The sequence below is a fragment of the Bos indicus genome, chromosome 19, assembly GCF_029378745.1.
Source record: "Bos indicus isolate NIAB-ARS_2022 breed Sahiwal x Tharparkar chromosome 19, NIAB-ARS_B.indTharparkar_mat_pri_1.0, whole genome shotgun sequence".
Taxonomy (NCBI): domain Eukaryota; kingdom Metazoa; phylum Chordata; class Mammalia; order Artiodactyla; family Bovidae; genus Bos; species Bos indicus.
In genome coordinates this window covers 53,910,448-53,933,393 of record NC_091778.1, presented here as the reverse complement: position 1 = coordinate 53,933,393, position 22,946 = coordinate 53,910,448, and the positions used below count along the sequence as shown (strand labels likewise).

At 55.0% G+C, this 22,946-nt stretch overlaps 1 long non-coding RNA gene across 2 annotated transcripts; it reads left to right on the top strand.

The window, feature by feature from the left end:
* Positions 1-4,210: 4,210 nt before the first annotated feature.
* Positions 4,211-21,913, top strand: LOC109574176 (uncharacterized). 2 transcript variants are annotated; one of them, XR_002183046.2, is made up of 5 exons: positions 4,211-4,517; positions 16,675-16,713; positions 19,018-19,124; positions 19,344-19,483; positions 21,644-21,913. It is a non-coding gene; the product is annotated as an uncharacterized lncRNA (long non-coding RNA). The 2 variants fall into 2 exon arrangements; XR_002183047.2 differs by lacking the exon at positions 19,344-19,483 and having other exon boundaries at positions 4,213-4,517.
* The last annotated feature ends 1,033 nt before the right edge of the window (positions 21,914-22,946 follow it).

The window sequence follows — 22,946 nt, the reverse complement described above, 5'->3', positions numbered from 1 at the left end:
GTCAGAAGAGCTTTTGGGGCAAAACCTTTCATATTCATGAGAATATGAATAGCTTAATATTCATATAAAAGGCAAAACCTTTCATATTCATGAGAATATGAATAGCTTAGGCCCATCTCACAGCATCCCCTCTGTGAGATGGGCCTCACCCTCCAGGTAGCTTAACATACCCTAAGTCACCAGAGTTAGGTGTGTAGAAAGGGGAGCAGGCTGAACAATGGAGGGAAAGCCCTGGGGACTGATCTCGTCTTGGGATTAAAGATATTAAGACTGGACAGTAATAGTAATGATATTAATATTATTTCTATTAATAATAGAAAAATTGTGGCAACAGCTGCCACTTTTTAAGTACAGACTACATGCCAAGCACTTTGCATATAGTGTTTATTGCACCAAGCCCTTGCATGGATTCTGGAACCCACTATTTTTAACTTCATCTTACAGTGAAGGAGACCAGGGCTCAGAGAGGTGAGGTAACTTGCCTGAGGCGACACAGAAAGAGGCAGAGCTGGGCCTTGATCCTGGGTTTCTGGCATCTGGCACTAACTCCCGTGGCCTCTCTGTGCTGAGGGGAGCCTATGGTACATCCATGCCATGAGCTTTCCATCGGCTTGGCCTCCCTTGGGCCAGCACCCACAGCTGGCCGAACGTGTGATCCCCTGGGCTCTGGAGGCAACAAGCACTGCGAGGCAGCCCTTCATCCCTGAGCACCAGCCAGACCAGCATCAGGATAGTGAAAGGGAGGGCTAATTGTGGCTCCTTATTCATGGTCACATCCCAGTCCCCTGAGCAGGTCAGGGCCTGAGGAAGCATTCACTGACCAGCTGCACGGTGCTGAGCACACCAAACTGCCAGCTTGTGCATCCATGTACTCAGGCCCTAATTTGGACATGACCTCCAGCCCAGTCCAGCAGCCTTCTGAAAACCTCCTACCCCAGCCACAGACACCCCTGCTCGACTTACCGCAGGGCTGAACTCCCTGACAGCAGCTTCGCCAAGCCCCCAGGCAGCCAGGTGGCCTCCTTGCTCAGCCCCACTCCCGCCTCCTCCGCGGCCAGGAATAACCAAGTGACTCAAGCGGTGCCCGTGGTGCTGACCCTGCTCCCTGGGCACTTTCCCCTACAAGGCAGTGTGCTCCTCCGGCCACCCGGAGGTGACAGGCAGGCTGCTGTCCCACTTCATCCATCCATTCATCTACCACTATTTATGGAGCCAGTTCCTTTGCAAAACACAGGGCTACAGTTGCTCCAGATGGAGACTCGAGGGGCTAAGGATTTTGCTGGGAGTCTAGAATGAGAGTCAGGCCCAGGGCCCTGATATGGGCCCCCTGCTGGACTCCGTCCTGGGGAACCGCCTGAACCGTCCTGGAGGGTCATGAGCGCATCTGTCAGCTCTGCTGCTGGGCCGTGGCATCAGGGCAGGCCCGGGCGCCAGGGGTGACCTCTCTGCCCGGGAATGAAGGAGCGGTGCCAAGCCTGCCTGCCCGGCGGGTAATTATTGCTGGTCTCCTGCCTGACCTCTCCTGCCTGTTTGCCTGGAGGGGAACCAGTTGAAGCTCACAGCCAGAGTGGGGCTCACAAGTCAACCTGCCCACCACGCCCGCCCCGCCCATCTCACCGGCCAGCCCTGCAGCATTCCCTCCCCAGGGAGGAGCTGACCCCTGGCTGCCTAACGCATGATGCCTCTGCTGGTGAGTCACGGGGTCCGCCGTGGGCAGGGATGGGCTGGTCCAGGGTCTTGGCTCTGGGGCTTTAGCGTCACCCCCAAGTCTAGATGGATTCTGCCCCCTGGCTGTTTGTGCAGGAAAAATAAAACCTTCTCTGATCCCTTTACCCAGCCAAAGTCACTGCTGGTGTTTTTAGTGTATTTCCTGTCCGTCTTCCCACTACATATACCTGTGCATATATTTTTAAAATAAAGAAGAAATTATGTACGTACTGGTTACTACCATCAGGAACATTTGCCCATGAGACTTATTTAAAATATTTAACAGGTTTACTGAGACATAATCAACATATCATAAATTCTCTCATTGAAAGGAGTAAGATTCAATGGTTTCAGTCATGTAGAGCTGTGTAATCACCACCATCATCTAATTTCAGAATATTTTCCTAGACCCCAAAGAACTCTGTGCCCATTGGCTGTCACTCCCCATTCTGCTCCCTCCCTCCAGTCAACAACCACTAATCCTCTGTCTCTATGGAGGTGCTTATTTTGGACATTCCATGCAAACAGAATTACATGAAGGTCTATTTTTTGGAAGCCCTGAATTAAATAGGTGTTGTGCTTTCTGATCTGGGATACACCACATCTCCTTGTGGGGAAGTTCAGTTGTCTCAAACATTCCTCTGCACTGAAAAAGACCACCCATTGCCCCCACTGGAGGATCTAAAGGTGGGATTATAAAGGCTGAGCTGGAATGAGCTGCTCTCCCGTCTTTGTACACAGCACGTTACCTTGTGAGAGGAGCACACGGTCACTCGGCTCTTTCCAGAGAACAGGGACCCCCTCCAGGCTCACGCAGCTACCCCCAGTGCTGCCGGGACCCGCCCATGGCGGGACACAATGGATGGTGGCTGACCACACACAGCCCAAGGCTGTCACCTCTCCAGTAAGTCTGGCTTTGCTTGCGTGGCATCATGAGCTGCCCATGCTCAGGAACAGGTGTGGGCTCCCCTTCAAAACCCAACAAACGCTACCAGGATGGATGGCTTTTCGGGCATGAAATCTCCATTCACTGATGATGGAGATGACTGTTAGGAGATACCCAGATCTGGTGGGAAAAGTGAGCAATCCAACATGCTGGAATTTGCTGGACAGTCACAAGCCAAACCAAGACAAAAGCCTGAAGGAGGCTGCAAAGTAACAGGAGTGGAGTTTTCACGTGTCTTGTCCACTGATTCTAAAAGGCAGTTACCCAGATATTCTCAGGTGGGCAGACCACTAAAGCCTCAGCAGATCTCCCCAAAGTGTTGGCTTCTGGGGAACTTGAAGTTGGGATCGTTGGGGTTCCATGACAACTTCCCTCCTGCAGATTGGGGAGGGGGGTCAGTTCTGGTCTGGCATACTGCAGTCCACAGGGTCGCAAAGAGTCAGACACGACTTAGCGACTGAACAACAACAACGAAGACAACAATTCTGGCCACAAGGCACAGACTACCTGCTTCTCTGCACGGACACTGCTCGGAGTCCCTGGAAAGTCATCTCCCTCCAACGTACTGTGTCACCAACTCACCAGGAAAGGCATTCACCCAGGTGTTGCCTTGTGTGTGCACACTGCATACTATGTGCCTGCAGATGGTGAACACATAGACACACTCCCACCCCCCAGTCATCATCCACAGGTGTGTGGTGGCTCCTCTGAGAAGGCACACTTCCCCTAACTGTTCATGCTGCCGCCTGCCTTGCTGCACACACATCAAGTGCCTTTCCCGTCCTTGTAGAGCAAGTTGGCCTGTGCAGTTAGCGTTCCTGGCCACTCTCCATCACAGCCAGGACACGTGCTGAGTGGACGGCTCACGGGCCACCACGGGGACAGCCCTGCAGAGCAGGCTTTCCTTTTCTACCAGCCTCAGGTTCTGGGGAGAAAGACAAAATTTGGGTGGTGGTGGGTACATTATCCAAGTGGCAGTGATGCCCTTTCCCCAGAAAGGGGCCCTTTCAATGTTATAGTCACTGATCTGCTTCAGATGGCCCATTGAATATTGAACACGGCTACTCTGAAGTCCAGAACACTTTCAGAGGAATTTGCACTGGATCACAGTAGTACTGAGCTGACTGAATAATGCTGAGTGAATCTTGATGAATGAATAATCATAGACTAGACACTTGGTAGGTCTTTAGCCATATTTGTGGGCACAGATTCCTGGAGTCTTTTAGAACTTAGCCATGTAAGGATCTTGCTGTGGAGCCTGGATGCCACAGGCTGGACCACCAGTCCAGACATGGGAGGGGACCTCCCATGACAACTTCTGCCAGCTCCCCTAGACTAGTCTTCAGGGGGAGGGGACTAGGGGTGAAAACCTGACCTCAGTAAGTTCCCGGCTCTCAGCTCCAGCACGTGGCTGGCTGGGTCCCCCGTTTCCAGCCCCCACCACTCGCTCCCGGCTGCCCCCTGCTCCAGAGGAAGTGAAACAGGCTGTGCCCAGGCAGAACCGCCTGGCTGCACCTGGCATGAAGTCCCAAGCAGGCTGCCTGCACAGCCCTCTCGGCTGACCTCTGCACACCCTCCCCGGCGCTTTGCCAGGCCTTATTCATGCGCTGGCAGTGTTAGGACCGCTCGGGAGGGAGGCGGGCCCGCAGTGGCTTCCAGGCCCAGCGCCAGGCCCCAGCCTGCACCCCAGGCTGCACTCGCGTATCCAGGAACCACCTCTTTTTACAGCAGGAAGAGGGCAACCAGAGAGGGTGAGAGCGCCGCTCACGGTTACCCACAAGTTTCGGAACAAAGTTGGCAGCATGAGGAGTCTGGGTTCGAATCCTAGCACAGCTGGTCGGATCGCTAGCAGTTAAAACCTCAGGTAAGTTTCCCTATCACTCAGAGTTTCCCTGTAGGGAAATAACCCATCTCCCGTGACAAATCTCCCTTTCCATCCTCCTGGGACCTTTGCAGGCAAACTGCCAGGCGGATGGCAGTCGGGTTGGGAAGCATGAGTGGAGTCACTCCCGCCTTTTCTCCTGCACTCGCTCAGGGCCGGTGGGCATGGGGAGGCTTGGCACCCAGGCCAGGAGATGCTGGGTGGGTGTCCTGCGGTCCTCCCGCCTCCGACTAGGTAATGGGGGCCAGAGGTCGCCCTCCATCCCCGAACCATAAGGGTTGGAGGATCCCCCACGCGATTACTCCTTGCAGGCTCCTCTGTGCGCCCCGCAGCGCAGGCACCCACCACCCCGCAGCAGCCTGCGTTAGTTCTGTGGCCCAGGGGGAAGTGTGCGTGCGCGTCTCCACTGGCAACGGCGGTCGCCCGGCAACCCGCGCGCCCCAGGCCCGCCGCCCCCCCCTCCCCCCCCACCACCCGGGAGCCCGGAGGGGGAGGGGGAGGGGCGCCCCGCGGTTCCGCGCAGTCCCTCCCTTCTGGGACCGGCAGCGCGAACCCGCACGGCCAACTCTAGACCCCGGCTGCCTCTCGCTGGAGCTGTGCGTGGGGGCTGGGGCACTTAGACGGTCCCGTGCTGGCATCCAGGGAGGCTGGAAAGCCAGACCTCGCGGAGACTCTGGCAAGCCCCTTCCCTCCGGGGATATCGAGGCAGCAAGGCCTCCTGGCCCTCTCCCGAGGCTGGGAGAGAGAGGAGGGCGAAGGTCGCAGATGTGAGCGCGTGGTGAGACAGAGGCAGAGAAGAGACTAGCAGGGTGCTGTGCCCGCGGGTGGGAAAGTCATGTCAGGGTGTGGAATCCAGAACGTCTGAGATGACGTTTAGCTGGGGGCTGGTCCCTCTGGGGCCGGCTGGGGGCAGAGGGCAGCCTGAGGACAAGATCACTCACAGAGTCTGGATGTGTTTAGGTTTTTTTCACCCCGTGGGGTGCCTGCATTTTAGAGAGACATCAACCTTTACTGCACGGGCCTGATTTGGTGTTTAGTCACCATTTGAAGCTGCACACTCCAACCCCAAAGTCACAGGATCCCACATCTCAAACCCCCAAACCCAAATCCAGGATTGTGGCTCATGAAAGTGGAGACACCCTGGTGGGTGGTGGTTTGGGCTACTGCAGAGATCAAATATGTCTCCTGGGCCAGCAACTAGGGTCAGTTCCCCAGAGCATCTTGGACAACCAGCTCTGGATTTCCCGAACATGGACTCATGCCATTTCCCCAAGGCCCCCAGTGAAGAAATGGGCTCCAGGCGGTGAGGGGCGCACAGGACGACTGACACCCAGCCCACCACCCTGCAATGGGGGCCTCCTTGGTGTTGACAATGACTTAGTAACAGGTCCACCCTTGGGATCCCCCTGCCTGGCCTCAGAGGGGTTTAGTGGGCTTTACCATTGTCCTGCTAAATGACCTTGAACAGGTGACATGACCTCCCTGGGCCTCAGTTTCCTCATTCTATAAAATGGGGACAAATATAAGGCTTTGTGGGGATTCGATGAGATGGTCAGGCACAGGCAGTGTTCAGGAGAGCCTGGGCTAGTCTTATCGCCTCTCTCCTTTCCTTGGCTCCCTTCTGGGTCCTCATTGCCTTCTTGTCTAGCTTGAATTCCCCTAGCTGTTTCCCCTTGGTGTTTTTCTCTTTTTTGCCACCTTCCCTTCCCCACAGTCTGACTTCTTTTCGTCTCCAGCTCTCCCTTCTTCATTATCAGTTTCATTTCTCTGTCCAGACATTTGGTGAAGCTCTGCGGAGTGTGTGCCAGGCCCTGCTGCCCCCAGCACCACCTTGCCAGGCTCTTCAGGTCCTGCCCTTGTATTGCCCAGGGGTTGGGGCTGGGGCGGGGGGTGGGGGGGCCGGGGAGGAGTGCTGACGTCAAGAGGCGTTTATCTGCCCCTCCCTGCCTAACGCAAATTTCATCCTCGTACTCTCTGAATCAATTTACTTTTATTGCCTCAGCTGCTCAAAAGCAATTTTTCAAGAACAAAAAGGTCAGCACGTCCAAGACTAATCAATTCTCCTAGAGCTCCTGCCACCACCGCCAGGGGAGCTGGGGACTGGCGGCCCCCGCCCTTCCCGCCAGCCCCCTCCCAGCCCCATCACTTTTATTGCTTCATGATGCCTGTCATTAGCGGTGTGTTTGAGACGCCCCACAGTGTTCTTACAACATAAAACCTGGCCCACTTGCGGGGGCGGGGGTGGGGGTGGGGGCTGATGGGAGGTGGCGGGCGCATTTACGGCCACTCGCTGGCCCAGACAGTAACAGCTGAGCTGATGGATCGCCTGTAAGGGGAGCCAGGGCAGGAAGCATCCAGCCACTTGTTCAAAAGCTCGGCTCCAGAGGACACGCCAGAGGAGCCAGGGCCCTGGCTGCCTGCTCTCAACCCCCATCACTGTTGCCTTGGGCACCTGCCTGCTGTCACCCAGTCCAGGCCTTTCCTCTCGAGACCATCATGATCCCCACTGCAGCCCTGCCTGGGGACAGAATACTCCTTCCTGAGTATCTCCCAACCCTCAGCATCATGCCAGGCTCCACCCACTGTGAGACCCTGCCATTCCAGATGGGAAAACTAAGGCCCAATATCACAGAAGTAGATGCAGACTGGAAACAGGTCTGGGACCTGCCCAGGGGACACACACGAGCCTTGCCCAGTGGAAAACACATCTCCTGTTCCTGGCTTTGCCCTTCCACTCTCCCACTGTCCTGTCCCACACCATCCTAACATCTGACGCCCGTGGCAACAGCAGCTAAAATGCACCCAGGCTTCCAGGGGCAGACCTGCACTCAACACACTGCCCAGATGACCCCTTTTTGCCCACGACAACCTTTTTATGAGACACTCTTATGCCCATTTTTCAGATGAGGAAACTGAGGCAGAGGAAGACAAAATTTTATGCTTAAGACCGCACAGCTGGAAACATGCAGAAGGACCAGATCCCAACTATCTGTTTTTTGTTTTCTCTTTTAAAAATGGCTTAGGATATGAAATATCCAGAATGGCAAATCTATGGGTGTGGAAGGCAGATTGATGGCTGCCAGGTGCTGTTAGAAGAGGCATGAGGAGGAACTGGTCAATGGGCATGGGTTTCCTGGGGTGATGAAAATGTTGAGGAACTAGATAGAAGGGATGGGTTGCCCAACATAATGGATGTGCTAAATGCCACTTAACTGTACACTTTAACATGCTTGGTTTTGGGTCATGTAAGCTTCAATAATTTGGTTTTCTTTAAAGGCTTAGGTTTTTCTGCCACTTATTCAGCAAGAGGCTGCGTGGCCTGCCTCTGCTCTCCTGGGGGAAGTATGACAGCAGGAGAGACTCAGAGATGTCTTTCCTGCCCAGCAGGAGAGTCACCTCTCCCAGAGAGCCCTCCTGGCTGACCTCACCTCAGACGGCTCCTCCCAACTGCCATGGCCTCTGTCCCTCTCTCATGTGATCCTACCCTGTGGCTCTGCCCTGTGGCTCCTGGCTCTGTTTATACCACACAGAGTGTGTCTGTGCCTGGCTCCCTGTCAGATAGGACCCATGCACAAACATTTCCAACATCCCTTGAGCTCCTGGAGGCTCCCTTAACCCCTGGTCCTTCCTTGACTTGAGCCCATTCTCTTGTCCCTCAGCCCCAGGTCTCAGAACCTTTGGCCTTTTCTCAGGACTTCAGAGGTCATCTGGTTGACCCACAAGCCTGCTACCCAGCACCCTCTCCAGGCTAGCTTGCATGGCACAATGACAGAGAGTTCATGACTCCCTTCACAGGACATCTGAAAGTCCTTTCTAGGGTTAAATTGCCCACCCTGCCCAGGGAAGAACAAGCCATGTCTCCTCTCTCCAGGAGAGACAGGCACACCTGTGAAGGTTGCTCCCAGCCCACACTGCAGTGGTCTCTGAATGTCCCTAATGTGGGCTCCTCCCAATTGTGAGCCCCTCCCAGCCTGGCAAATCTTTCTTCTCTGCTCTCCAACGCAGCGCCCATCTGGAGCCCAAACCTTTGAAGGCCCTCTGCTGGGCAGGGCAGTCCAGCCACTTGAGAAGGTGACAGTGAGCTAGGTCTCTCTTCTGATGTCCAAGTTTTGTCCTACAGGCCTTGGGGAGCCTCACCCAGGATGAGAAGGGGTCTCAGGGCAGAAATAAAGCCTGGGATGCCTGAGCCCTGGTGGTGTGTTCCTGGAGTCAGCAGATGCTTATTCAGCCCCTGCCATGAAACTGGCCAGGCAACTGAACAGGGCCTTGCGGTGGGCAAGTGCCCCTTTTCCCAGTCAGATCCTGTGGGGAAGGCTGAGTGGGACAAAGCTAGTGAACACTCAGAAGAGAGCAAATACCAATGTCTTTAAGCGTATTTGTTTCTTTAACAAAGAGAATGACTCCCTTCTGTGAGCCTACTCACGGTGTTGAATGCCAACTCACTGTTTACCTGTTTCCCTGTTTCCCTGGACCAACCAGCCAAGGAAGGGTTAGTCCTGGAGGTGCCACGTTGCAGGTAGAGGCCCTGGGGGGCAGCATCACAGGAAGTTAGGGTTCCGGAGCTTCCCACAAAGTGGCAGGTCTTAGTGTCCATGTGGGCACCATACTGGCCCTGTCCGTCTCACCACCAGTGCACCTGGCTTCCAGGTCTCAAAATTCAATCTGCTTCTCTGTTCCGGCTACTGGGCCCCTGCCAAGTCCTTCTGAATGGGCAGCAACTGCCGAACATTCTAAGAAATGCCTCCCGGGGTTTTCTTGGGAGCCTGGGTGAGGCAGGAAGTCCCCTGGGCCAAGGGGACAGTGGTAGCAGGTGGCACCCGAGCTCTGGGTAGGGGCCATCTCCTGGGGGTGCAGGCTAGTGAACTGGAGGCAGGAGTGTGAGGCCCAGTCCTGGGGCTCCTGCCAGTGGCCAGCACCTACCCCTGAACCAAGGGTTCCCCACCTGCTCTATTTACAGACCTTGAGCTCTGGAAAGCTCAAGGTCTGGCGTTCCCAGGGCCACAGAGCTCCGCTGGCCAGGGGCTGGGACTGACTCACTCCCCATGGCAGCATGTGGCCAACCAAGAGTTGTTATCTGATAGTCTGTTATTAGTTTCCGTTCAGATGAATCTGTATCAACTCTATGCAGCTGAGTCCTACTGGCTGGGCTCAAGGAGAAGGAGAAAATTATAATAACTGAAAAAAATTGGTATTTTGACAAGTAAGTACCTATTTTCGAATCTAGCCAGTCCAGTCGCTGCTATCTCCAGGTGACTGATGCAAGATAATGTCCTTTCGTGGCTCTAAGAAGATTTCCCTTGATTGTCTCACTGGTTGCCTCCAGGTCCCCTCTCTCTTCCTCTGCTCCTTTCTTCCCAGCCCCCACCACTCTTTCATGCCTCTAAACTCAAGGGTCACACTGTCACCTGAACACACCAATCACAATGGCATCATTATAGTTCCCAAGCTACCAAAAAAAAAAGGTGAGCGTGTGTAGGGGGTTGGGGGCGCGGTGAGGATGGTGGGGTCCAGGAATTTCGCCGCACCCAGGAGAGCAGTACAATCAGCTATTGTTGTGTCAGAAGTTTCCCGGTGATAAGAAGGGAGTTTAGAAATGCCGCTTTCTGAGTGGGTTGCAAAACAGAATAGAAAGTTCAAGGCTGAGAGATAGCTGGGAACAGGGAGTAGCCCCTCCAGGAAGCCCCCAGGCCTCAGACAGGCCTCAGGCTGACCAGCCCCTTGACAACAGGAAGGGGGGCCTAGTTCAATCACCCCCTTCCGTCTCCCGCACCCCACCCCACCCCCGTCCCCTGAGGGACCAGGACATCAGAAAGCTTGGGCTTTGTCGAAATTCTCTAAAGCAGCTTTGGACCATTGAGGGCCTGCCTGGTGCCAGGCACCTGTTGTATTTACCTCAATTATCTCATTTCTCAGGGCTTCTCAGGTGGCACTGGTTGTGAAGAACCCACCTGCCAATGCAGGAAACCTAAGAATTACGGGTTCGATCCCTGGGTCGGGAAGATCTCCTGGAGGAGGAAATGGCAACCCATTCCAGTATTCTTGACTGAAGAATCCCAAGGACAGAGGAGCCTGGCAGGCCACAGTCCATGGGGTCACACAGAGTCGGACAGGACTTGGCACATCTCATCCCTCACACCCATGTTGTGTGGAAGGTGGCAGCTCTCTCCTACTTGGATGGGCAGGCAGCCGAGGCACACAGATTGGGATCTGAACCCCACTCCACTGCCTCTCGTTTATCCCGAAAGCCTGTTCCTTCAGATTGTGGGGAGGACCAACTCCTCCTCAAGTGTCCTAGGTCATACCCAATTCGTGCAGTCTCTCCCTCGGGACTTTGTCTAAGGGTATCCGTGGGGTTCAGGCCAGGTTAGAGGGGGGCCGTGCTGCCTTCCTGTTCATTACTTCCTGGTGAGAGCCACCCCTCCCCCATTCTGGGAGCTGATTTTGGCCAGTCTTTCCCTGGGACACCTGTCCTTGAGTTGTCATCCTCCCATTGGCATTAGCAACCTTGAGGGCAGAAGGTGAGGGCACGAGGAATTGCAGTGATCCAGCGCTGGTCACTAGCAGCTGTGTGACCTCAGGCAGGTCGATGAACCTCTTTGTGCCTCAGTTTCCTAATTGAAGAAATGCGGATAATAATAGCCCTACCCTGTATGGCCACTAGGAGGAATAACAGAAGGTGCCTGGACGATCCCTGTTTCATCTGGGGGCTGCCAAAGCATTCACTTCAGCCGAAGCCTGTCACTGTATAGACTAACTGTGGCCTGGAACTTCAGGGCCTTCCTTATTCTGAATCTTGTGCTCTTGCCATCACATCGTGCCAGGCTCTTGACTCTCCCCTGGCATGCACAAATCTCCCTCTGGAAGTGGGAAGCAGCTGGGTCCCCGGATGACTGCCACAGTGTGGGAGCCCTCCACCGTGCGTAGAGAGGTTGAAGAGCGGCAGAGAAAGCACTTCCAATCAAGCGTTGTGACATCATACCTCAGCTCTATGGTGTGAAATGTAATAAACAGAAGCTTCATTTAAAAGGAAATTGGGGGAATTCCCTGGCAGGCCAGGGGTTAGTATTCAGCCTTTCACTGTCAAGGGCACAGGTTCAATCCTTGGTCAGGGAACTAAGATCCTGAAAGCCACAAGGTGCAGCCAAAAAAATTTTTGAAAAAAATAAAATAAAATGGAATTGGGAGGCCAGAGGGGGAGCTCTCATAGTCTACCATTCAGCATCAGTTGCAGACCCAACAGGAAGAGAATACCTCACATTTCTATCAAGAAGGCTACTACTTTTCTATCCAGCAAGAAAAGGAAGAATTTCTCTTGGCCTGGCAACAACCCAGCCATTGAGAGATTGCCACAACTCAGCCAATGAAAAGCCACAACACTTCCAACTCCTAGTTTCCTCCAATGAGCTCTTTTGGTTATAACAGCCCCTCCCAATCCCCCTTCCCCTCTATAAAAGAAAGTGCCCCTGCTTTGTTCTCCTGACTTGCCTGTGGTTTGCCATGGATAACATGTCCCAAATTGCAATTCTTTGCTGTTCCCAAAGAAACCCGTTTTGCTGCTAAAATTCCTGGGTATTTTATTAAGTCAATACTAGCCTCCTAAATTTAGGACCCCAGCACCCCTCCCCCAGCATGGTAGCTCCTGACCAGCAACCCTGTCACCCCCCGTGTCACTGAGTCCATCCGCCAGGTTGGAGGCCTGGGCCCAGCTTCTCTGGCCCTCCCCCAGGGATATAAGACCTTCCTGAGGAGGTGCTCCTCTCTGACAACCTCATCCTTCTGTGGAGCTCCAGGAACCCCCATTCCCCTGCCACCGCCTCCCCTAGCCTGGTAAGGCCAAACCACCACCGTCCAAATGCTTTGACAGCCCTGTCCCTCAGGTGAAATCAAAGCCTGTGAAAGATACAAATCCTGTGAGACTGTGGGAAGCCTGTGCTAGTTGCCCGGCCCTGGGTTGCAGCCAGCAGAGGCTGATCTGTGCTGTAGATGGTCTCTGCTTCCTGGGACCCTCACTCCCTCACCCAGAGCAGGGCGCACAGGGGCCCAGGCACCAGTGCTGCCTTGGAGTAGGAGACCCGAACATCCCAGCGGTCCGCCCCAACCAATGGGGCTGAGCACCAGTCTGCAGAAACCCCAAACTGTGGTTAGGTTCAGGTGGCCTTCCCATCTTGGAGACAGCCATCCCCTTTGCCCCTCTGTGTTCACACTCCCCACCCCCACCCCATTCCCTCTGGGCTGGCCCCAGTCAGTCCAAGTGCCTTTAGCATGTTGCACAACTCTCTGGGCCTCTGCCTACTCATCTGTGAAGTGGTCCAGGACCTGTCTGTCTGCAGGATGCCGTGAGGGCTGGACAAACAGTAGACAGACAGCTGGGCCCACAAGGCAGTGCCCTGGACTTTGCCGTGGGGCAGGCATTGAGACCTTTGAGACCTTGGTGGGGGAAGCCCAGAAATGGTGTCATGGGTAGCAGGGGCTTGCACAGGGCAGCAGAACTGAGGACACGGGAACAAACCACTCAGTCTCTCCTGTAGCTGTGCTCTCCACGTGAGGTGAGGCAGACCCTAATGACATGGCCACAGTCTGAGGGCCTCTAACAGGCCAGGCACATGTGACATGATCTGTATGACCTCATGCTTTTCATTTAGTTTGAAACAAGTGTGGGAGTTGGGTATTGTTACTGTTCACATTCTATAGGTGAGCAGAATGAAGCTCAGAGAAGCTGAGCAATTTGCCTAAAGTCACACAGCGAGAGATACTGGATTGGAACCAAAGTTCTCTCAGTGCACAGAGGATTCCAGAGAGCAGCGAGAATGTTCTCAGACTCCACCCTGTGCACCCCTCAGCGACCTGCTGGGCCGGCCTCTACGTCTGGGATCTAATCTTATCTCTCCATCAGCACTTGTCACGGCCTCTTTTATGGTCTGTGTACTCTGACATGTGTCCATATTGGTAGAGACGTGCCTTCATTCTGGCAATATTTGCTGAGCGTCAGGGAGGGGCACTTGTTTATTAATTTATTATCTTCAAAGACCACGAGGCTGCTGTTGGCCAGGCTCCATGCTGAATGTGGGGGCCTCGGGGCCATGCCAGTGACCCACTGCTGAGGGCGAGGTCCCAGTAGGAAGTCCAAGGCCTGGAGGGTGGAGGTGAAGGAGCCAGCTCTGGGAAGTAGAACCAATGTCCTGGTTGCTGGCACTCAAGTTCAGAGAGCTCATGTGATGTGCCCACATTCCTACAGCTGGATGCAAGAATGTGGATCCCACCCACTCTTTTACTCAAAGTCCAAATTAGGGGAGACTCATGTTGCCTAGAAATGGGTTGGGTCTGGGAGCCCCCCCAGAAGCTGGCCTTAGAGCCAAAGCTGGTACCCCTGGAAACCCAGTCTCTCTTTGCTCTCCTTTTCATGGGGACCAGGGCCTGAAGATCTGGGGTGCTGTGGAGTCACAGAGATTGAGAGAAGTGGCCCCTGCTGTTGGGGGCATGTGGGACAGTTGGGCTGAGCCTTGATGCCCAGGCTGGGAGGAGGTGAGAGCAGTTCAATGCCCCCTTGCATCGCCTGGTCCAGCTTTGGCTTCCCAGGCATGCTCTGATCCAAGAGCCCTGCATCAGTGGCCCCAGAGAAGCGGGAGGGAAGGTAGGCAGGACAGATTTGGCAGGCCTGGCCTGGGGGCCGCCAAGGACTCACTAGGGGCTGGTTCTTGTCTAATAAGGGTGAAGCATCATGTGGTCACACCAGCTTAGCATTTTGGAAAGTCAGCAAGTCTGTGGATTTACGATCTAAGCTTGCAGATGTAGAGAGGTTCTACTTCTGTGGTTTCCAGGATAGAAAAGCAGGGGTGGGGTGAGAAGAAAAGAGCCCCAGGGAGTCCTGGGTGCCAGATACCCTCTCCCAGTACCTCCCTAGGGAGAAGGGTGGGTACTTCCATGTAGCCTCAAAGGTCAGCGTGGGTGGGAGGAGGAGGGAGGGGCAGTGAGGGAGCACCAGGCTTTAGTGGGGAGCAGCCCCCTTAGAGGGCAGGGGTGGGGCATCCACTCTGAGGTGCCAAGGGACCTTCAAACAGATAGTGTTAGTCACTCAGTCGTGTCTGACTCTTTGTGACCCCATGGACGGTAGCCCACCACACTCCTCCTACCATGGAATTCTCCAGGCAAAAATACTAGAGTGGGTTGCCATTTCCTTCTCCAGGGGATCTTCAAGAGGGAGGGGACTCAGGGTGTGGAGGGGAAGTGCGGTTCTCCCACACTGCAGGCAGACTTTACCCCCCTGAGCCACTAGGGAAGCCCCTCAGACAAACAGATAGGGCTTCCCCCATCTCCCTGCACAGCTGAGAGGGTCCAGACCCCTTGGTTTTAAGTCCCCACGTGATTTTCATATCTGGTCAGGGTGAGGACCCTGCAGAATGACATGACCACCTCCTGGTACCCAGGATGCAGGATCCCTTAAAGGCAGGTGTGCGTGCCTCGGTTCCCGGATGGCTGGAAGAGGTGACGTCGGGTAGTCGAGCCACTTTATGGGAGGGATGCAGGATGCAGGCATCTTCCAAAGTGCAGAAGCTGCACCCTCCATCACAGCCCCCCGGCCCCCAGTTTCAGACTCATCACTCTGGGCCCTTGTGCCATCAGTGGAGCTTGTCACGCTCCCTGAACATTCTCTATGTGATTTTTGTGACGATCACCTTTCAGGCTGACCTAGGTCTCTTTCTTCCTGGCCCCACACTATGGACACGGCGGACCTGACAGTGTCCTACGAGGGCGGGGGCCAGTGGCCCCCTGAAGCAGCCCTATGAGTGGGGAACAAGCAGGCAGGAGGAGGAAAGGGGTGCAGGGTGCTGTGAAGGGCCCACCCCCTGGTTCCGAATCTGCCCGTGGCTCTTCCCTGTGGGTTCAGGCAAGCAGTTCCCCTCCCTCAGCCTTTTTCTCCCTGAAAACCCATCCTCTACCTGGACCAGGGTTCTGGTATACAACAGATGCTCAACGCATGGTCGCTGCTATTCTCCCCGGGAGGGGGGCACTAAGAGCTCCGTTTATGGGGGGCTGTGCTGGGTCTTCGTTTTGGTGCACGGGCTCCTCTAGTTGTGGCTCATGAGCTAACAAGTTGCAGGGTATGGACTTACTTGCTCCATGGCATGTGGGATCTAGTTCCTCAACCAGGGGTCGAACCCACATCCTCTGCATTGGAAGGCAGATAAAGAGCCCCATTTTGCAGCTGAGTTGTTAACCTGGGGAGACTAGGACAGAGCCTGAAGCTCACTCTCCTCCACTCCCCACTGCACTGCTTGAGCGAAGGCCTGGGCTGCACCCTCCAGTGGGGGAGAGGCAGGGCCTCTGTTATTTCAGAATCAACTCCCTGTAGGCCCGCCCTTCCCCATTTCTGCCCCCTGAAGAGAAGCTCCCACTTGGCCTCGCTTCCCCTTTTTTTAAGGGACCGCCTTCCTTGCCTCAAGGGACACTCAGACACTAGCAGCTGCTCCTTCCATCCCAGAGCTGCCCCATTCGGCCCCCACCTCCTCCTCTACCTTAGAACCAAGCCCAAGGGTACATCTGACTCAGGCCATTCTACTCTGTGGGCTCCCAGCTGGGCAGGCAGGACAATCTGCGTTTCTCACCAGCCTGCAAGGGGTGGAGCTCCAGGAGCTGGCTCCTGGGTGCATCTCCTGGCAGCCTGGATCTGGGTGACCTTGGCTCCTCCCTGCTGGGCGCTGGGGTCCCAGTGAAAGGGGTGAGGCAAGGTGAGGCCGGTAAGCCCCTAGAGGGGTTGACGACTTGCCTCCTCTGGCCGGGTATCACACACCAACATCCTGCCCCCAGACAGAGGCCCAGAAGGGGGAGGCATCGTGCTCAGGGTCATGCAGCAATGCCAGCTCACACGTCCTATCCATCATTCCCTGGGTGGGCGTGAGGGAAAAACCAGCGACAACAGGAGCAACTCAGTTCAGAGTCAGGTAAACTGAGACTCAAGGTGCCCACTTGAGTGCTCAGATGTCCCCTCCCTTGGAGAAGGATGGCCCCAAGCCCTTGGCCAGAGACTGTCCAAGCACAGGGAAAAGAGAATCAGAAAAGCCTGGGCACCAGTCCTGGCTCTGCCATCTACTGGCTGGGTGACCTTGGACCAATTACTTAACCTCTCTGTTTTCTCCTCTAGGCAATAGGGTAAACCCAGCACTGCCCCCATCTGGCTGCGGTGAGTATTGAGTGCTATAGTGGATGGAAAGGGCCCTGCAGGGTCTGTGTCCCAAACACCTGCCTCCCTGGTATTCATTGGCCTCCTGCTCAGGCCTGCCTAGTCCGCATAGAGGTCCCATGGCTCCTGGCCAAAGAGCAGCTTCTTCTGACAGGTAGTGAGTTTTCCATCATGGGGGATATTCCAGATGACAAGACATGGCTGGGAGGATGGAGCCTCTGTCTGGAGTGGTACTGGATGAACTAACCCCTTCTCTTCCTGGGCCTCCCCAATGTGGCCTGCTCCCAGCCAGGCAGACAGTCAGCGGTGACCCACCCCTCCCAGGGGCTTCTCCTGCAGACAGTCTTAGAGGGAAAGAGGGGCCTGGAAAGAGAGATCTGTTTACCCTAAATACAGAATAAAGAGCCAGCGATGCTGCTGTTCAGGTCCAAGAGCTGTGCAACCTGCCGGGACAGGCCATCCATCTGTCTGTCAGGGACAGGGCCAGGAGCCAGGGGAGGGTGGGGGCTGGGCTGCCGGATGGCAGAGCCCAGGAGGGATCTCAACTCCCAAGCTGATGAAGGCCGAAGCGAGCCATTAACTCACACAGGGGGCCCTGATGAATTTTGATTTCCAGAGAAAATGGGCCCTGGGAGCTTGTGAATCCCATGACAAGGGACCCACCAGGCAGATAGATATTGCCAAGCAGGCCGGGCTCTGGGGTCGTGGCACGGAGCCCCTCTGGCCCTGGGGTGAGGGCTTTGTCTGAGGTAAGAATAGGCAGCTCTCAGTGGTGGGTTAGGACCTTGCTGGGGAGATCAGGTCTGCATTACTGAGAGGTCCGGGTGCCCCCACCAGGGAAACCCAGGTACCCAGGGAGCCCTTCTGAGGCCCGAGGTTGCCTTTTCTTGGCTTTTGGAGGAGGGTAGGGGACATGGGGTACTTGTTCAGATTTTGTTGAGACCATCAGCTGGACGCAAAGACGGGGGAGCTGAGGAGCTGAGGGTGAAGGCGCTGGAATGAGGGGCCGGCCAGGTGCCCTAGCCTCAAGATGGCGCTCGGGGCTGGTGCCTGGGAGTGACGGGCCGGGGCCACGTGGGTGGGGGCACTCGGAGGACGCTGGAGCCAGGCGCCTGCCCTGCCAAAGGTCAGGTCCTGCACGCGCTGCCCTGGGTGGGCAGCTGTGGAGGGGGGGATTTCATCTCCGTCTTCGGGCCCTTGGGAGCTCACTGTGTGTCCTCTTCTGGCGCATGTTTCAGCGGGAGTGATTCCTTAGTAAAGCTGCCAGCTCGCATGGTGCCCTTTTAATTAGATTTCCCCAAATTCCCTCTGTCACCGGGTTATTAATATTTATCTGGAGCACACCTGATGTGATTAGATCAGTGGGCCCGGGAGGGCTGGAGGGGGCTGCCCCTCTTCTCCCTTCCCTCCTGCTCTTCTCTCTCCCTCATTCTACCCCAGCCCCCTGCCCTAGTGCCCCCTCCACTCCCTAAGTCCCCTCCCTCTTGAACCTCCAGCTATTGTCCGGTCCTGTATGCCCCTCTCCCTTGGTGCCTCTCCCATCCCCAGCACGGGCAGGAACCCATCCACACGGTGGCCCCTGAGGTGTGTGCCAGGCGTAGGGCAGGACTCCCACTCAGAGAAAAGGTCCACTGGGTGTGAAATCAAAAGCCTTTTTGCAGAAAATGGGATGGATCTGAGCGATGTTGGCCCTCTTCCTGGGGAAATGGGAATTAGCGCTGAGGATTATTTTTGAGGATTCGGGGGGCCCCACTGTGCCCACACTTGCCACCTTCTGACCAGACCCCAGTGGGGCCCCAGGCTCAGGGACCCTCGCTCCCCAGGCCTCTTATGGGCAGGGCAGGGATGGGAGCATCCGACAGCTTCCCTCCCTCCTGGAAGACCAGTTCCTGGTGAGGAGCCTTCGGTTTGCATAGACACCACTGTGTTGCTGAATCCCTCAGCCAGGTCTGTGTCTGAGATCCAGCAGGACAGCTGAGAACAGGAGTGGGGAGCCCATGCAGCCCACCTCCAGCCTCGTGCAACCTACCTGGTGCCCTCGGGCCTAGGGGGCAGGGTATGCCCAGCAGGCCTCCACCCAAACTTTGGAACTTGCTTTCTGGAAAGGAAAACCCACTAGGGAGCTCAGTTCCGTCCAGGCTGTGGCAGTCTCTTAGGTGCCCAACCTTAGCCGGGGCAGGAGCCAAAGGAGTTGTACCCATCAACTGGTGGGACATTTTCTGGTGGGGTGTCCCCTCTAATAGAAGCCACATTCTGTGGGCTCAGCACCTCATTCTACAAGCAGACCATGGTGTTCTGGGTCAGTTTCAGGCTTGTGATGGAAGTCGAGGTCTGTGCAAGGATCCAGAAGACCAGGCTGGTTTGGAGAACCATTTCAGACCCTGGGGGCCTCGCCCTATTTTGGGGACCTGGTAAGCTCTTTGGGGCTGGCCTAGTGACTGCACTCTGGTCCAGTGGGTTGAGGGGCAGTGGTCTTTTTGGTAAGACCCCTTACCTCCAGCATCCTTCAACCACTGCATGGGGGAGGGTGCAGATGCAGAGGGCTGCGGAGGGGTTGGGAGAAGCTGCAGGCCAGAAATCAGGGGGTAGGGGACCAAATCCCAGCCTTGCTGTGCTGTCCCACCTGCCAGCTCTTGAAGAAACACCTGTGAGGGCAGTGCCTCTTCCTACATGAACTAGCCTGAGTCAAGTTCCTGGATCTCACCCTCCTGAACCACTCCCCCACTCCCCATCACCAACAGCTCTGAAGTGTGCATTCCAGGAAACATGGGTAAGAGCTGAGCTCTTTATCTCACCCCACTTCAAAGCCAGTGGTTCACCTCCCCTGGAAATGCCCTCACCCCCACGTCCCTGAGCACCGGACACCTCCCACCCCCTCCTTGCCACTGCCTTAGGCTGCTGACTCTGAGCCCTGAAAGTTCACTGCTATTTATCAGCACAGCTCAGGCAGTCATGTGGCCCCATGGAGCAGTAAGACCAAGAATGGGGGCGGGGAACTCCCATCTAAATTAATCATTTGACAGAACCGGGGGATTTATCAGAAAGCCCAAAGGATGCTCGGGCTTTGGAGAAAGGCAGAATGTTCCTGGAAATAGAACGGACCCTGCCATTTGGGTAGATGGGTGGGATTCCCCCAGAGGACATCTGCCCAGAGGTCTGAGGGTCCCAGGGATGTTCTTCTAAAATTTCTAAAGTTTTCCAAAAGGGACAGGAGGTGGGCATAACAGAGGGCAGGGCCTGGATACCTGACCAGGCCCTGGGAGGACTGTCATCACAGAGTAATGCCGTCCACTTCTCACCCCCTCCCCCCACCGTGCACACGCTTCGTTGGTTATTTGTCCCAGCTGGTTGCCTTAAGTACACTTGGATTTCCTTTACAGAAGGACACTAAGACCCCACAGAAAGCAGGCTCCCGGCTGAGCTTATTTGAAAAGCCAGAATGCTCCATTCATTCACAGTCCCTATACTTATGCACCTTGGACAGAGTGAGGAACCCTGCAAGTGAGGGGCTTCTCCCATGAAGGGCGAGTCCACACCAAGAGTCCTGGAGGGCAGAGGGGATGGGACATCAAGAGGTTGGTGACTTAAGAGTGAGCTCCTGGCTTCCCTTGTGGCTCAGCCGCTAAAGAATCTGCCTGCAATGCGAGAGACCTGGGTTTGATCCCTCGGTTGGGAAGATCCCGTGGAGAAGGGAAAGGCTACCCACTCCAGTATTCTGGTCTGGAGAATTCCATGGACGGTTTAGTCCACGGGGTCACAAAGAGTCGGACACAACTGAGCAACTTTCACTTTCACTTTCCCGATGCCCAGCCCTTCGGCACTGCCTCCTGTGACCACAGGTGGCTCTGCCCAGCTCTTCTCACCAGAAAAGTGGAGAGTAGCTAGTTGGCATTCTTGTCACTAAGTCATAAACTCTTGATAACATTTACTATCCTTCAGTCTTTATTTTAGACAGGGTCCCGTCCTCTACCCTTTGAGGTCTGTTTAGTCTTTTGTTGTGTGCCTCTCAGAATCTTCTACCCATCCCCCTGTAGCTGGTGTCCAGCCAGGCATTGGCCATAGTTCTCCAGTGAACTGATCTGAAGCTCTATCTTATTCCAGAAGGCTTCCTGGTCCTTGTCCATTGCTGTAGTCTACTCTTAGGCTTTAAAGTTCCCAGACTGTTGTGCTCACTCACCATAAACTTGTGGCCACTAGGACCCTCAGTGTCTTTTTCTATTGTGCTTACTCATGGCCAGGAATCAATGAACTCAGTGAACTTTATGTCTGGTCCCTGGTGAAGGTTTCCCACTTTGTTGAACTGCACATGTCTCCTGTTGGTTGAGAGGAGTTTGAACCTGCTTCTTCCTCCTGAGGGGCTGCTATACCCAGCCTATGGCACTATCCCATTGTTGCACCATCTTAATTTCAGCACCCAAAGGTCCATTTAGAAAACCATTAAGCCATTCTCTCTAATAAGTCAAAATATAAAGTGCTTTCTTTTGTTCAGTGTCAAATTGCTGATGAAAGAGCTTGTGGCATTTGACCTATCACGGCAGATATATTATCATATTCAGAGAATAATGGCATATTTTCAAACCACTTTGTCTAAATCACATGGACATGCCCCAGGAGCCCAGAGATCTGGCTGCTCTCCTGAGATGCAGAGAGGGGAGAGCCTCACCTGTGAGGGAGGGATAGACTGAGGATGAGGGATGACCTTAGGGGTGTCCTATGGCCAGCATCTGAATGTGGTCCATGCGGCCACTGGCAGGTGTCCTCCAGTCTGCCGAGGGCATGACAGTGGCTGGGTGGGACCCTCCCCGATGGCTGTGAGGAGGTGGAGGGTGGTAATGAGGACACATTTACTTCAATGGTGAGATCACTCGTGCTCCCTGATAACTTGCAGAGATGACTGGGACCCTGATCTCACTGTAATTTTTCTTCCAAGGGTCTCCCAGGCTTGTCAAGCCCTGGTGCTCCAGGTTTCTGCTGAGTGGTGGGAAGGAGCCTGCAGCCAGCCTCCTGTGGGTTCTATTCTAAAAGCCAGTGCTCCTTCACTAGGAACTCTGCTCAATGTTATGTGCCGGCCTGGATGGGAGGGGAGTTTGGGAGAGAATGGACACATGTATGTGTAGAGCTGAGTCCCTTCACTGTTCACCTGAAACCATCACAACATTGTTAGTTGGCTCTACCCCAATACAAAATGTTTTGGTGTTAATAGCCAGTGATTTAACTGAACCGGGGAGCAGGGGGCTGGGCTGAGACCTCCTGGCTGTGTGTGCATGTGTGTATGTGTGTGTATGGCGGTGGTGGCTTCTCAGCACAGGGACAGGATGGGGATAGAGATGCAGTGTGCCTGAGCATTAGGGCCCCAACTAAAGGAAAGAGCCAGACCTCATGGACTCTCTGGGTTTGGACAGAGGGTGTCTTAGTGGCAACGTTAGGCCAAGATCAGACACGTTTTGTGTGGGATTGTTCCCACCCTTGCCATGACACGTCCTCAGGTGGGTGCTGGGGGTAAGGAGAGACATCAAAAATAACTGAGACTGAACTGGGTTGATTGGGCTCATAATGGAATTCAACTTGACTGAAAGAAAATCATGTCAGTGACATTTCTGAGTCTCTGAAGCCAAAGGCCACTCTGACCTGGGGAGTTCAGGGTTTACCCTGGGGGCCCCAAAGGTGTGAACATTGAGTGGCTTCTCCTAGGGCTGGCAAGGCAGTTATGCTCCTGGAGGGTTTGAAGTGTACATACCGCTGCCCCAGAAACCTGTGACCCAGTGTGTTCGGCCTCGGGTCCGTGGAGCGGGTCCTGGGACAATGGTACCAGTCTCCCTGGTAGGGTTCGCTGAACACTTGCTGAACGGATGCATGGAGGGTTGATGGGATTGGAGGGTGCACAGGATGGTGTCTCTGAAGCGAATGGACCTCAAGAGAATTTCTGCCGCTAGCAGCAATGTAAAGACTGCCAGTCATGCAGACTGCCCATCCGTGCTGCAACAGACAGGTTGCTCCCAGGCACATTCGAAATCCTCAGGACCACAGGACAGCAGAGGCTGGGCCATTCTAGAGGCTGCCCTGAAGAGTCTGGCTCTTGGGTGGCACATCTCTGTGGCCATGACTATATGGCTGTTATTTCAGGGAGACTTAGAGCAGAACCAACACCTGATGGAGCTCCTGCTTGGAGCAGACCCAGGGTATCAGTGGCCAGACAGATTTGAAAGGCCATGGCCCAAGGCGGGCGGTGGGCG